Consider the following 16,821-nt stretch of genomic DNA (forward strand, 5'->3'; position numbering starts at 1 on the left):
ATGTGATGTATACACACTTTCCCAAGGTACATCACCACAATATGTCTTACAGGCGCACTCTCCCATGGTACATCACCACCATATGTGTCTTACAGGCACACTCTCCCATGGTACATCACCACCATGTGTCTTACAGGCACACTCTCCCATGGTACATCACCACCATGTGTCTTACAGGCACACTCTCCCATGGTACATCACCACCATGTGTCTTACAGGCACACTCTCCCATGGTACATCACCACCATGTGTCTTACAGGCACACTCTCCCATGGTACATCACCACCATGTGTCTTACAGGCACACTCTCCCATGGTACATCACCACCATGTGTCTTACAGGCACACTCTCCCATGGTACATCACCACCATGTGTCTTACAGGCACACTCTCCCATGGTACATCACCACCATGTGTCTTACAGGCACACTCTCCCATGGTACATCACCACCATGTGTCTTACAGGCACACTCTCCCATGGTACATCACCACCATGTGTCTTACAGGCACACACTCCCTGGTACATCACCACCATGTGTCTTACAGGCAAACTTCTCCCATGGTACATCACCACTATGTGTCTTACAGGCACACTCACCCATGGTAAATCACCACCTAAGTGTCTTACAGGCACACTCTCCCATGGTACATCACCACCATGTGTCTTACAGGCACACTCTCCCATGGTACATCACCATAATGTGTCTTACAGGCACACTCACCATGGTACATCACCACCATGTATCTTACAGGCCCACTCACTCATGGTAAATCACCACCAAGTGTCTTACAGGCACACTCTCCCATGGTACATCACCCACCATGTATCTTACAGGCCAACTCTCCTATGGTACATCACCAATATGTGATGTATAGACACACTTTCCCATGGTACATCACCACAATATGTCTTACAGGCGCACTTCTCCCCATGGTACATCACCACCATGTGTCTTACAGGCACACTCTCCCATGGTACATCAATACCATGTGTCTTACAGGCACACTCTCTCATGGTACATCACCACCACGTGTCTTACAGGCACACCTCCCATGGTACATCACCACCATATGTCTTACAGGCACACTCTCCCATGGTACATCACCACCATGTGTCTTACAGGCACACTCTCCCATGGTACATCACCACCATGTGTCTTACAGGCACACTCTCCCATGGTACATCACCACCATGTGTCTTACAGGCACACTCTCCCATGGTACATCACCACCATGTGTCTTACAGGCACACTCTCCCATGGTACATCACCACCATGTGACTTACAGGCACACTCTCCCATGGTACTCACCACCATGTGTCTTACAGCACACCTCCCATGGTACATCACCACCATGTGTCTTACAGGCACACTCTCCCATGGTACATCACCACCATGTGTCTTACAGGCACACTCTCCCATGGTACATCACCACCATGTGTCTTACAGGCACACTCTCCCATGGTACATCACCACCATGTGTCTTACAGGCACACTCTCCCATGGTACATCACCACCATGTGTCTTAGAGGCACACTCTCCCATGGTACATCACCACCATGTGTCTTAGAGGCACACTCTCCATGGTACATCACCACCATGTGTCTTACAGGCACACTCTCCCATGGTACATCACCAACCATGTATCTTACAGGCACTCTCTCCCATGGTACATCACCAACATGTGTCCTACAGGCACACTCTTTCAGGGTACATCACCACCATGTGTCTTACAGGCACACTCTCCCATGGTACATCACCACCATGTGTCTTACAGGCACACTCTCCCATGGTACATCACCACTATGTGTCTTACAGGCAAACTCTCCCATGGTACATCACCACCATGTATCTTACAGGCACACTCTCCCATGGTACATCACCACCATGTATCTTACAGGCAAACTCTCCCATGGTACATCACCACCATGTATCTTACAGGCAAACTCTCCCATGGTAAATCACCACCAAGTGTCTTACAGGCACACTCTCCCATGGTACATCATCACCAGGTGTTATACAGGCACACTCTCCCATGGTACATCACCACTATGTGTCTTACAGGCACACTCACCCATGGTAAATCACCACCAAGTGTCTTACAGGCACACTCTCCCATGGTACATCACCACCATGTGTCTTACAGGCACACTCTCCCATGGTACATCACCATAATGTGTCTTACAGGCACACTCACCCATGGTACATCACCACCATGTATCTTACAGGCCCACTCACTCATGGTAAATCACCACCAAGTGTCTTACAGGCACACTCTCCCATGGTACATCACCCACCATGTATCTTACAGGCCAACTCTCCTATGGTACATCACCAATATGTGATGTATAGACACACTTTCCCAAGGTACATCACCACAATATGTCTTACAGGCGCACTCTCCCATGGTACATCATCACCATATGTGTCTTACAGGCACACTCTCCCATGGTACATCACCACCATGTGTCTTACAGGCACACTCTCCCATGGTACATCAATACCATGTGTCTTACAGGCACACTCTCTCATGGTACATCACCACCACGTGTCTTACAGGCACACACTCCCATGGTACATCACCACCATATGTCTTACAGGCACACTCTCCCATGGTACATCACCACCATGTGTCTTACAGGCACACTCTCCCATGGTACATCACCACCATGTGTCTTACAGGCACACTCTCCCATGGTACATCACCACCATGTGTCTTACAGGCACACTCTCCCATGGTACATCACCACCATGTGTCTTACAGGCACACTCTCCCATGGTACATCACCACCATGTGACTTACAGGCACACTCTCCCATGGTACATCACCACCATGTGTCTTACAGGCACACACTCCCATGGTACATCACCACCATGTGTCTTACAGGCACACTCTCCCATGGTACATCACCACTATGTGTCTTACAGGCACACTCACCCATGGTAAATCACCACCAAGTGTCTTACAGGCACACTCTCCCATGGTACATCACCACCATGTGTCTTACAGGCACACTCTCCCATGGTACATCACCATAATGTGTCTTACAGGCACACTCACCCATGGTACATCACCACCATGTATCTTACAGGCCCACTCACTCATGGTAAATCACCACCAAGTGTCTTACAGGCACACTCTCCCATGGTACATCACCCACCATGTATCTTACAGGCCAACTCTCCTATGGTACATCACCAATATGTGATGTATAGACACACTTTCCCAAGGTACATCACCACAATATGTCTTACAGGCGCACTCTCCCATGGTACATCATCACCATATGTGTCTTACAGGCACACTCTCCCATGGTACATCACCACCATGTGTCTTACAGGCACACTCTCCCATGGTACATCAATACCATGTGTCTTACAGGCACACTCTCTCATGGTACATCACCACCACGTGTCTTACAGGCACACACTCCCATGGTACATCACCACCATATGTCTTACAGGCACACTCTCCCATGGTACATCACCACCATGTGTCTTACAGGCACACTCTCCCATGGTACATCACCACCATGTGTCTTACAGGCACACTCTCCCATGGTACATCACCACCATGTGTCTTACAGGCACACTCTCCCATGGTACATCACCACCATGTGTCTTACAGGCACACTCTCCCATGGTACATCACCACCATGTGACTTACAGGCACACTCTCCCATGGTACATCACCACCATGTGTCTTACAGGCACACACTCCCATGGTACATCACCACCATGTGTCTTACAGGCACACTCTCCCATGGTACATCACCACTATGTGTCTTACAGGCACACTCACCCATGGTAAATCACCACCAAGTGTCTTACAGGCACACTCTCCCATGGTACATCACCATCATGTGTCTTACAGGCACACTCTCCCATGGTACATCACCATAATGTGTCTTACAGGCACACTCACCCATGGTACATCACCACCATGTATCTTACAGGCCCACTCACTCATGGTAAATCACCACCAAGTGTCTTACAGGCACACTCTCCCATGGTACATCACCCACCATGTATCTTACAGGCCAACTCTCCTATGGTACATCACCAATATGTGATGTATAGACACACTTTCCCATGGTACATCACCACAATATGTCTTACAGGCGCACTCTCCCATGGTACATCACCACCATGTGTCTTACAGGCACACTCTCCCATGGTACATCAATACCATGTGTCTTACAGGCACACTCTCTCATGGTACATCACCACCACGTGTCTTACAGGCACACACTCCCATGGTACATCACCACCATATGTCTTACAGGCACACTCTCCCATGGTACATCACCACCATGTGTCTTACAGGCACACTCTCCCATGGTACATCACCACCATGTGTCTTACAGGCACACTCTCCCATGGTACATCACCACCATGTGTCTTACAGGCACACTCTCCCATGGTACATCACCACCATGTGTCTTACAGGCACACTCTCCCATGGTACATCACCACCATGTGACTTACAGGCACACTCTCCCATGGTACATCACCACCATGTGTCTTACAGGCACACACTCCCATGGTACATCACCACCATGTGTCTTACAGGCACACTCTCCCATGGTACATCACCACCATGTGTCTTACAGGCACACTCTCCCATGGTACATCACCACCATGTGTCTTACAGGCACACTCTCCCATGGTACATCACCACCATGTGTCTTACAGGCACACTCTCCCATGGTACATCACCACAATGTGTCTTACAGGCACACTCTCTCATGGTACATCACCACAATGTATCTTACAGGCACACTCTCCCATGATACATCACCACCATGTGTCTTACAGGCACACTCTCCCATGGTACATCACTACCATGTGTCTTACAGGCACACTCTCCCATGGTACATAACCACTATGTATCTTACAGGCACACTCTCCCATGGTATATCACCACCTTGTGTCTTACAGGCACACTCTCCCATGGTACATCACCACCATGTGTCTTACAGGCACACTCTCCCATGGTACATCACCACCATGTGTCTTACAGGCACACTCTCCCATGTTACATCACCACCTTGTGTCTTACAGGCACACTCTCCCATAATACATAACCACTATGTATCTTACAGGCACACTCTCCCATGGTATATCACCACCTTGTGTCTTACAGGCACACTCTCCCATGGTACATAACCACTATGTATCTTATAGGCACACTCTCCCATGGTACATCACCACCATGTGTCTTACAGGCACACTCTCCCATGGTATATCACCACCTTGTGTCTTACAGGCACACTCTCCCATGGTACATCACCACCATGTATCTTATAGGCACACTCTCCCATGGTACATCACTCTTATGGTACACCACTCCTCCACTCATCACTACATCACAGCTACGAGGAAAGGCTAAAGGAACTGAACCTCACATCCCTGGAAAACAGAAGAGTAAGGGGAGACATGATAACCACCTACAAAATTCTCAGGGGAATTGACAGGGTGGACAAAGACAAACTCTTCAGCACGGGTGGGACACGAACAAGGGGATACAGGTGGAAATTTAGTACCCAGATGAGTCACAGAGACGTTAGAAAGAATTTTTTCAGTGTCAGAGTAGTTAATAAATAGAATGCACTAGGAAGTGATGTGGTGGAGGCTGACTCCATACACAGTTTCAAATGTAGATATGATAGAGCCCAGTAGGCTCTGGAATCTGTACACCAGTTGATTGACAGTTGAGAGGCGGGACCAAAGAGCCAAAGCTCAACCCCCGCAAGCACAATTAGGTGAGAACAATTAGGCGAGTACCTTTTGCCTTGCTCTAACCTTCCTCTAAGATTTCCATCTCCTCGCCTCTCTCTTGCCTTACTTAATGCCTTTGCCTCCCTCGTCTCATCACAAACGACTTGATAATGGTCCAGGACGGATCAAAACGTCGTCGTCTCTTCAATTTCTAGAGTGTGGTTTGCGTAACAGTAATAAATGTTCCTAATCCTTGGGTGCCCGCGTACCACAAAGATACCTAACATGAGAATGGAACTTAATATTCCAAGCGTCGTTGATCGTGTTGCTGAAATTAACTGTTAAATTGGCATAAACATGCTTAGGCTAGCTCACCCTTACCCTTGCACAGAAGCCCTCCAGAATTTCTTTATTGAAGGTCAACATTGTTCCAAATGGATAACTAAAACTGGAACTGAACTCAGAATGTATCAGATTTATCATTTGTACCATGAGAGACAACAACGGCCCTTTCCTGCACCGTGGGAGATTAGACCCTTTCCAGTTTTATTCCCTCCCTTTCCTCCCAAGAAACAAATTAGAGATCAGCCCAAGCTTCGTCTTGAGGCAAAGCTCAACACCTTAAGCCATATTGATGCTCTGTCCATAGAACATTCTCTCTCTCAAATCATATACACTGATGATTCCCTACACCGCACCACGGGTGCAGCTGGAAGTGCAGTTGTCCTGATAATGGGCAATAGCTTAGATTTTAGGTGGTGAGTCCGTATAAACAACTGGGCCTCTAGCCTTCAGACCGAACTATTTGCCTTGCTTCTTGCACTGAAATGTGCACAAGTCTCCAGATTTGATACATTAATTGTAAGTGACTCTTTATCATCCTTAATTGCTCACAACTATTTAAGACAAATGTAACATGCTCGTGTCTGAAGCTTGACACAAATACAACAAAATTTATAATGATGGTAACGGAGTCCATTTCATGTTGGACTCCTAATGAATGACAGAGCTAATTAGCTACCCAAAGAATCTGCCTTTAAAGGAGAAATTCAGTAAACCTTGAAATGGTCAATAAGCAGTCTGAGAGCAATAGAACACCAAAAGTTTCAACAAGATCTTGTAGCTCTGAGGCAAAGTGAAATTGACACCAGTAATACCATCTATCATCCTACTATCATGCAAGAGGAGCCACACATCTATGGTTCACCCAATAAAATCAGCAGACTTCTAGATGTTACTACTGCTCGGCTTAGACTCGGTTACAAGTATCTCTGGGAATTCTCATTATCTGCTGATGTAGACCTGACCAAACGTAAACTGTGTCAACAAAATTATATCGCACACGCTCCGTCACTATGTGATGGAGTGCGAAAAGATACATGAAAGTAGAGACAATTCTATAACAAATGTTCCAGAGATGTGTAAATATTTAAATCAAAATTATCTGCTACCAGAAATCTTAGTCAAATATCCCCAGTTAGCTAACTGTAGGTAGTAACTAAGTGATTGTAACCTACCCACCGTTGCCCACTGGATGGGGGGCGGTGTGCAGGATAAACATATCAATTGTGACACTAGCTCTTACAATACAATTTTATTTATTTACAATACAATTTTATTTAGGTAAGGTACATACATACAATAAATATTTACAAGGATTGTTTAACTTATAGGTATAGCTAGTACATACAATGCCTAAAGCCACTATTACGCAAAGCGTTTCGGGTTTCTCTTCACATATGTCAGTTGCTTAATTTAATTTAGAAACTGTACTTGTGGTCGGTCTCGAGTACATTGTTTATCTGACGATGTGCATTTAGTTTTGTAACTAGTTCATCAAGATTGTAACTTGCTTAGCCGAATGAATTGTGGGGTTCAGTCCCTGAGCCCATTATATGCCTCTGGAACCCTTTCCATTGCCTCCCATAAGATGGGTATGGGGTGCATAATGAATGAACTAAACTAAACATCAGCATGGAATCAGTTAAGGCAGATAATGCACTACGACTTTATAAGTGTTATGATTAAATAAAAATGATAAAACTAAAAAAAAACACGGGTACGCTGCCTGTAATTTTATTGATAATCAACAAACGTGTAACACAGTTCCATTTAGAAGGTCCCCATCCCGTAATTGAAAACTAGGATTTCATAACTAAAGGAGTGCTGGTGTGGAGGAGAGAATATACCATTAGTTGAAAACAGAGGGTAATGCTGAAAGAAGATAAATCAGCAGCGAACAGTTGCAAGTATTAAAAAACGCAAGTAGTGTACTCCCGCGAGATCATTTGGGGTCTTTCAGATTGTGATATATATCATCAAACTGATAGAAGAAAGTCTTAAGTATCCTTACTTGCAGATTATGCACATTTGCTGAGATTTTCGAACGAAAACGTTTGAGGGAGAGTACAAGGAGATCTATATGCGCTCAAGCGGTGGTCGGACAGATGGTTACTTTCCTTTAACACTGACAAATGCAATGCACTAAACTTAGGTGAGACGAAGAGAAGGCACCAGGAATAGTATAGGCTAGATAGCTATTTCTTGATTCTGTTAACACAACAAGGTGAAGACTGCTAGGATGGTACCCGCGCACATGGACAGATAATTTACATCAAAGTTGTGAGAAACGTTTAGGTGACCAAAAGATGATATCTTTGCAGCACTGTGTCCCGGACATACTAATGTTCCACAGTCACATCCATATAGATTTGATCTCCAATTTTATCTACAGATCTTCTAAATAAAAAATTATTATTTGCAGGTTTCTTTCCAACTTAATACTCACATCTTAATAATAAAGAAAAGTATAAAAAACATTTATTATGTGAGCTGTAAAAGAAGAAGCTATGTCTATGTGTGGAACTCTGGACTGTGAGGCCGCGGAGGACGCTCCCACAGCTGGGCTACGAGGCAGCGGAGGACGCTCCCACAGCTGGGCTACGAGGCCGCGGAGGACGCTCCCACAGCTGGGCTACGAGGCCGCGGAGGACGCTCCCACAGCTGGGCTACGAGGCCGCGGAGGACGCTCCCACAGCTGGGCTACGAGGCCGCGGAGGACGCTCCCACAGCTGGGCTACGAGGCCGCGGAGGACGCTCCCACAGCTGGGCTACGAGGCCGAGGAGGACGCTCCCACAGCTGGACTACGAGGCCGCGGAGGACGCTCCCACAGCTGGGCTACGAGGCCGCGGAGGACGCTCCCACAGCTGGGCTACGAGGCCGCGGAGGACGCTCCCACAGCTGGGCTACGAGGCCGCGGAGGACGCTCCCACAGCTGGGCTACGAGGCCGCGGAGGACGCTCCCACAGCTGGGCTACGAGGCCGCGGAGGACGCTCCCACAGCTGGACTACGAGGCCGCGGAGGACGCTCCCACAGCTGGGCTACGAGGCCGCGGAGGACGCTCCCACAGCTGGGCTACGAGGCCGCGGAGGACGCTCCCACAGCTGGGCTACGAGGCCGCGGAGGACGCTCCCACAGCTGGGCTACGAGGCCGCGGAGGACGCTCCCACAGCTGGACTACGAGGCCGCGGAGGACGCTCCCACAGCTGGGCTACGAGGCCGCGGAGGACGCTCCCACAGCTGGGCTACGAGGCCGCGGAGGACGCTCCCACAGCTGGGCTACGAGGCCGCGGAGGACGCTCCCACAGCTGGACTACGAGGCCGCGGAGGACGCTCCTACAGCTGGGCTACGAGGCCGCGGAGGACGCTCCCACAGCTGGGCTACGAGGCCACGGAGGACGCTCCCACAGCTGGGCTACGAGGCCGCGGAGGACGCTCCCACAGCTGGGCTACGAGGCCGCGGAGGACGCTCCCACAGCTGGACTACGAGGCCGCGGAGGACGCTCCCACAGCTGGGCTACGACGGCTTCTGATTACTCTTTCATAAACACAGATCTTATCTTGCATAAACACCAAGAATCTAATAAGCAAAATGAAATCTTGTGTGTTGCTTGTTTTGTGAGGGTTAGTGAGTTACCAAATTAATAGATAAGTAAACTGTATATGAATAATATTTGTTGAATTATTACTGTTCATGAACTTTGAAAAGTGCTTCAATAAGTGAAAGTAACGTGAATGATGTCTACATATGTTTGGTCCAGGCATAATTAGCACACACACGCAAACAGTCACTCAGACATTCCTGTAAGCATGCAAGTGCTGATTTGATGTGTACTTCATTAGAACGTTACAAATTAAATCCGATTTTAAATGAAGTTGAGGTTAAACAACTCAGATGAAGTTGTAAAACACATTGTATCTAACTTTACTATAACATTCGGACCATAAGCACTCATCCACTGCCTTACTGTAAGCAACATGTGAGTCATAAACACTCACCCACCACGTTACTGTAAGCAACATGTGAGTCATAAACACTCACCCACCACGTTACTGTAAGTAACATGTGAGTCATAACACTCACCCGCCACGTTACTGTAAGCAACATGTGAGTCATAAACACTCACCCACCACGTTACTGTAAGTAACATGTGAGTCATAAACACTCACCCACCACGTTACTGTAAGTAACATGTGAGTCATAAACACTCACCCACCACGTTACTGTAAGTAACATGTGAGTCATAAACACTCACCCACCACGTTACTGTAAGCAACATGTGAGTCATAACACTCACCCACCACGTTACTGTAAGTAACATGTGAGTCATAAACACTCACCCACCACGTTACTGTAAGCAACATGTGAGTCATAAACACTCACCCACCACGTTACTGTAAGTAACATGTGAGTCATAACACTCACCCGCCACGTTACTGTAAGCAACATGTGAGTCATAAACACTCACCCACCACGTTACTGTAAGTAACATGTGAGTCATAAACACTCACCCACCACGTTACTGTAAGTAACATGTGAGTCATAAACACTCACCCACCACGTTACTGTAAGTAACATGTGAGTCATAAACACTCACCCACCACGTTACTGTAAGTAACATGTGAGTCATAACACTCACCCACCACGTTACTGTAAGCAACATGTAAGTCATAAACACTCACCCACCACGTTACTGTAAGTAACATGTGAGTCATAAACACTCACCCACCACGTTACTGTAAACAACATGTGAGTCATAACACTCACCCACCACGTTACTGTAAGCAACATGTGAGTCATAACACTCACCCACCACGTTATTGTAAGCAACATGTGAGTCATAAACACTCACCCACCACGTTACTGTAAGTAACATGTGAGTCATAACACTCACCCACCACGTTATTGTAAGCAACATGTGAGTCATAAACACTCACCCACCACGTTACTGTAAACAACAAATGGTATTTGTGGAGACTGAAAGATGTAGCTGCGGACTAGAGCCTCCCATTACCCCTCCTCGACTCATTACTGAAAAAAGGAGTTGCCACAGGAATGGAAGACAGCCAATGTAGTGCCAATGTGCCAGGATGAAAGGACACAGGAGCCACTAAACTACACAGTAGCTTCATTGTCGACCATTCTAGGTGCTAGAGAAGCTTGCAAGGAAAATTCTCTTGGAACACTTAAGAAATGAAGATTTCCTTCAAAGCGTCAGCAGGGATTTAGTTAAGGCAGAATGTGCCTTATGACTTTATAAGTGTTAAGCTTAAATAACAACTTAGGGAAGAAGTGTTAACTGCCGTTATTTTAGTTGATAATCAACAAACGTGTAACACAGTTCCATTTAGTAGGTCACCATCCCAAAATTGAAGAACAGGATTTAAAAACTAAAGAAGTGCTGGTGTGGAGGAGAGAACATATCATTGGTTGAAAACAGAGGGTAATGCTGAAAGAAGAGAAATCAGCGGCGAACAGTTGCAAGTATTAAAAAACGCAATTAGTGTTCCCCCGCGAGAGATTTGGGGTCATCCAGACTGTGATATGTCTTCAAACTAACTGAAGAAAGTCTTAAGTATCCTTACTTGCTGAATATGCATTATTGCCGAGATTTACAAACGAAGACGTTTGAGGGAGAGTACAAGGAGATCTAGATGCGCTCAAGCGGTGGTCGGACAGATGGTCACTTTCCTTTAACACTGACAAATGCAAAGCACTAAACATAGGTGAGACGAAGAGAAGGCACCAGGAATAGTCTAGGCTAGACCGCTATTTCTTTATTTATTTATTTATTTATTTATTTATTTATTTATATATATATATATATATATATATATATATATATATATATATATATATATATATATATATATATATATATATATATATATATATATATATATATATATATATATATATATATATATATATATATATATATATATATATATATATATATATATATATAAGAAGGTACATTGAGATTGTGAGGATACATAGCATAGTAATTACATTCTTGTAAAGCCACTAGTACGCACAGCGTTTCGGGCAGGTCCTTATTCTAAGAAGATTATAAGTAGGTAAATACTTGTAAAATTTATAAAAATGATAAAAAAACAAGAAAAAAATAAAGATGAGAGAAAATTGTAGGTATATTAAAGCACATAGGTAGCTCAGATTGATTGCAATGACAGCTTGAATGGCAGTTTAACAAAAATAATAGGCACAATACAGCATATGGCTAGCACATAAAAGAAGACAGCAATGAACACAATGATAAAGTTGTTTGGATTAAGTACATAAAGATCGGGAGATTGGGTAACACTAGATACAGAGCAAATTTAAAGCTCAGTGTAGGAAACTACGAAGATGAAATTAGGTACTTTTTGGTTTTGTTTTTAAATGAGGCAAAAGTTTGACAGCTTTTCAATTCACTTGGGAGTGAGTTCCATAGACTAGGTCCCTTAATTTGCATAGAGTGTTTACACAGATTAAGTTTGACACTGGGGATATCAAAGTTTTAGTTTAGTTCATTTATTATGCACCCCATACCCATCTTGTGGGCGGTAGTGGAAAGGGTTACAGAGGCACATAATGGGCTCAGGGACTGAACCCCACAATTCATTTAGCTAAGCAAGTTACAATCTTGATGAGCTAGTTACAAAATTCAATATAAGTCGTCACATCAACAATGGGTTCGAGATCGACCTCAAGTACAGGTTCTAAATTAAGGAACTGACATATGTGGAGAGCTAGTGTCACAATTGATATGTTTGTTCTGCACACCGCCCCCCATCCAGTGGGCAGCGGTGGATTGGTTACAATCACTTAGTTACTACGTACAGTTAGCAAACTGGGGATATTTGGCTAAAATTTCTGGTAGCAGATCATTTTGAAAGAAATATTGACACATCGCTAGAACATTGGTTATAGAATTGTCTCTAAATTCACGTATCTTTTCGCACTCCATCACATAGTGACGGAGGGTGTGCGAATAATTTTGTTGACACTGTTTACATTTGGTCAGGTCTACATCGGCAGATAATGAGAATTCCCAGAGATACTTGTAACCGAGTCTAAGCCGAGCAGTAGTAACATCTAGAAGTCTGCTGATTTTATTGGATGATCCATAGATGTGTGGCTCCTCTTGCATAATAGTATGATGATAGATGGAATTACTGGTGTCAATTTCACTTTGCCTCAGATCTACAAGATCTTGTTGAAGTTCTCGGTGTACTGCTGCTCTCAGATTGCTCATTGACAATCCAAGGTTACACTCAACGGCTCCTTTAAAGGCAGATTCTTTGGCTAACTTATCAGCTCTATCATGCATTCGGAGGCCAACATGAGATGGAGACCATATGAAATGGACTCTGTTACCATCCTTAATAATTTTGTTGTATTTGTGTCTAGCTTCGGACACGAGCAAGTTACAGTTATGTCTTAAAGAGTTGAGAGCATTTAAGGATGATAAGGAGTCACTTACAATTAATGTATCAAGTTTGGAGACTTGTACACATTTCAGTGCAAGGATCAAGGCAAATAGTTCGGTCTGAAGGGTAGAGGCCCAATTGTTTATACGGACTCCCCACTCAAAGTACAAGCCATCGCCCATTGTCAGGACAACTGCACTTCCAGCTGCACCCGTGGTGCGGTGTAGGGAACCATCAGTGTATATGATTTGAGAGAGAGAATGCTCTGTGGACAGAGCATCAATATGGCTTAAGGCGTTGAGCTTTGCCTCAAGACGAAGCTTGGGCTGATCTCTAATTTGCTTCTTGGGTGGAAAGGGAGGGATTAAAACTGGAAAGGGTGTAACCTCCCACGGTGCAGGAAAGTGCCGTTGTTGTTTCTCTTGGTACAAATCATGAACCTGATACATTCTGAGTTGAGTTCCAGTTTTTGTTATCCATTTGGAACAATGCTGATCTTCAATAAAGAAATTCTGGAGGGCTTCTGTGCAAGGATTAGGATGAGTTAGCCTAAGCATTTTTATACCAATTTGACAGTTAATTTCCGAAACACGATCAACAACGCTCAGAATATTAAGTTCCTTTCTCATATTAAGTATCTTTGTGGTACGAGGGCACCCAAAGATTATCCTCAAGGCTTCGTTCTGCAATTTTTCAAGCCCTCCAAGTTTTCTTTCAGGCATCAAAACAAGCAGAGGTGCAGCATAATCCACTAAAGATCTGATGTATGCAAGGTACATCATTTTGACAATGCTGACATGTGCACCATAGCCTGAGTGATAACCTTCAATAGCCTTGAGAGCTCGGAGCCTCTCTTTATTCTGACGACAGAGTCTGAATACAACAGGACTATAGAGTGGCACCTCAAGGCCAAGGTATTTGAATCTGTTTACATAGTCAAGCTGGGAGCCATCAGACAGTTGCATCTTGCGAACAGCTCCTCCCTGCCTGGGTGGGCGCCGATTTAGTATCTTTGTTTTCTCTGCTGAGATAATTAAACCTAGGTCCTGACATGAGTCTAATACAGAGTTAAGAGTGTTCTGCGTGATAGCATACCCAGTGGTGTGTATCATTATATCATCAGCATAGCTAATGATGTGGACGTTGGGTTTGCTCGGTATAGAGTTTAACAGCGTGTTTATTAAGATATTAAATAAGGTAGGACTGAGGACACCTCCCTGCGGGGTACCTAGTTCAAAGTCTCTTGTTACACTCCTATGCCCCTGGAAAAATACAAATGACTTCCTGTTGGATAAGTAACCCCTGATCCAACAAAGAAGCCGACCACCAATATTCATTCTTGCAAGCTCACTCAAGATAACATGTCTATTTGCAATATCAAAGGCAGACTTAAGATCTAGGAAGGTGGTGTATGACTTTTCAGTGTACAGGGTAAGAAAGGTGGTGATGCAATGATGCACACTCCTTCCATGCATGAAGCCATATATCTGGGGGGATAGCTTGGTTCTTATTCTATGGAGGAGACGGTTTAGGACCATTCTCTCGAATGTTTTGCAAATGCAGCTAGTAAGGGAAATTGGGCGGAAAGCATTCTCTTGATTTGTCTTGGGAATTGGAATGATTATACTGTTGGTCCAAGAGTTAGGAAGTTCCCCAGTAACATAGCTCATATTATACAGCTCAAGCAGGGGATTCCCTGGTACTAAAGGGAGCAGACGCAATATGTCATAAGTGATACCATCTTCACCGGGGGATGTGGCTTTGCCTTTGTTTAGGGCCGCGAGTAATTCAAACTCAGTAAATGGCACGTTGCATTCATCTTCCTTGTGGAGCATGAAGTCAACGAGCCTTTCTCGATCTCCGTAACCAGCATTTAATCTGAACTGTATGTCTGGGGGAAGATTATTGAAGCTAGAGGTGGTTGCCCAAGCATCGACTAACTCGTTTGCTCTGTGTAGAGGGTGAGGGTGTGCTACTTGGCCGATCTTTTCGCCTTTAATTCTTTTAATATCCTTCCATGCCTGGCTGAGGGGGGTGTGAGAGTTGAGACTGTTAACAAAAGTTTCCCAGTTATCTTGCCTGAACTCTGTCATGCGCTCCCTCGCCTTGGCTAGGGCTTTCTGAAAGAGCTTGAGCATTGCTGGCGTACGTGTTTCCCTATATGCAAGCCCAACTCGTCTGGCAGTGCGTTTCAAAGTACGCAGTTTGGGGTCATTGTAATAGGCATGGCGTTTATTACCTTTCATATCGTTCCGACTATTGGATGGTGCAGGGGGCCGACCTAAAGGGTCAGCAAACATCTGAATGTTCTGTACTAGACCGTCGTTAAATGTCTGGACTGTGGAGGGATCATAAGTGCTGTACCACTCTGACACATGAGCAACAAAGTCTTCACGTCGAGCAGGAGGAACACTGAGCCGTTTGCGTTTTAAAGTTCCACCGGGCAGGATGGTATTTCCTATACATAGAGTAGTCAATCTAGGGTGATGATCTGACATCAAATCTGGTACAATACATGATGATCACCAGACGTGAGAGACGTTGAAACCAACACAGAGGTCTAGAATGCCTCCACAAATATGCGTGGGTTCAAGGTCACCCACAATCTGCACATCTTGGTGACTATTTAGTAGCGACAGCAGTTGATTCCCATTACCGTTACTGAAGCGAGAGCCACCAATGTTCTTGTGTCTAGCATTGTAGTCACCAAGAATGATGGTTGGCTCTGCTTGAGCGCAGGCCGGAAGATCAATATAATTTAACTTTCCTGCTGGAGCATATAGATTAAATACATTGAGAACAGAGTTGCCCACATAGATCCTCACTCCATGATACTGTTGACCGGCAGTTTGTTTTTCTGGCAGAAGTTGATGGGGTAGGGATTGTTTGATGTATAGAAGGCAAGAGTTACTGGATGTGAGGTTGTAAGAAACAAATGAGGGCAATTTCGTGGGTGAGGATCTTGCGGGAACTCTGCACTCCCGGAGACATACAATATCGATGTGTTCAGTTGTTACTTTGTCATGTAAATCTGAGAACCTTTTTTTGAGGGATGCAATGTTCCAGCTAAGGACGGATAACTTAGTTAATTGTGCATTTAAAGTCAGCATTATATATTGATATTATTAGTTCACTTAATATATATTATCTATATACATAATAATAATAATTTTTATTTAGGCAAAGGTACATACATAAAGAGATTTTACAAAGTTTGTTGGCTTTATAGATAGAGCTAGTACATACAATGCCTAAAGCCACTATTACGCAAAGCGTTTCGGGCAGGAAAAAACACTACTGACTAGAGCTTAAAACTAATGGGTAAAA

This window comes from Procambarus clarkii, unplaced genomic scaffold, assembly GCF_040958095.1.
Source record: "Procambarus clarkii isolate CNS0578487 unplaced genomic scaffold, FALCON_Pclarkii_2.0 HiC_scaffold_257, whole genome shotgun sequence".
NCBI classification, from domain to species: Eukaryota; Metazoa; Arthropoda; class Malacostraca; order Decapoda; family Cambaridae; genus Procambarus; species Procambarus clarkii.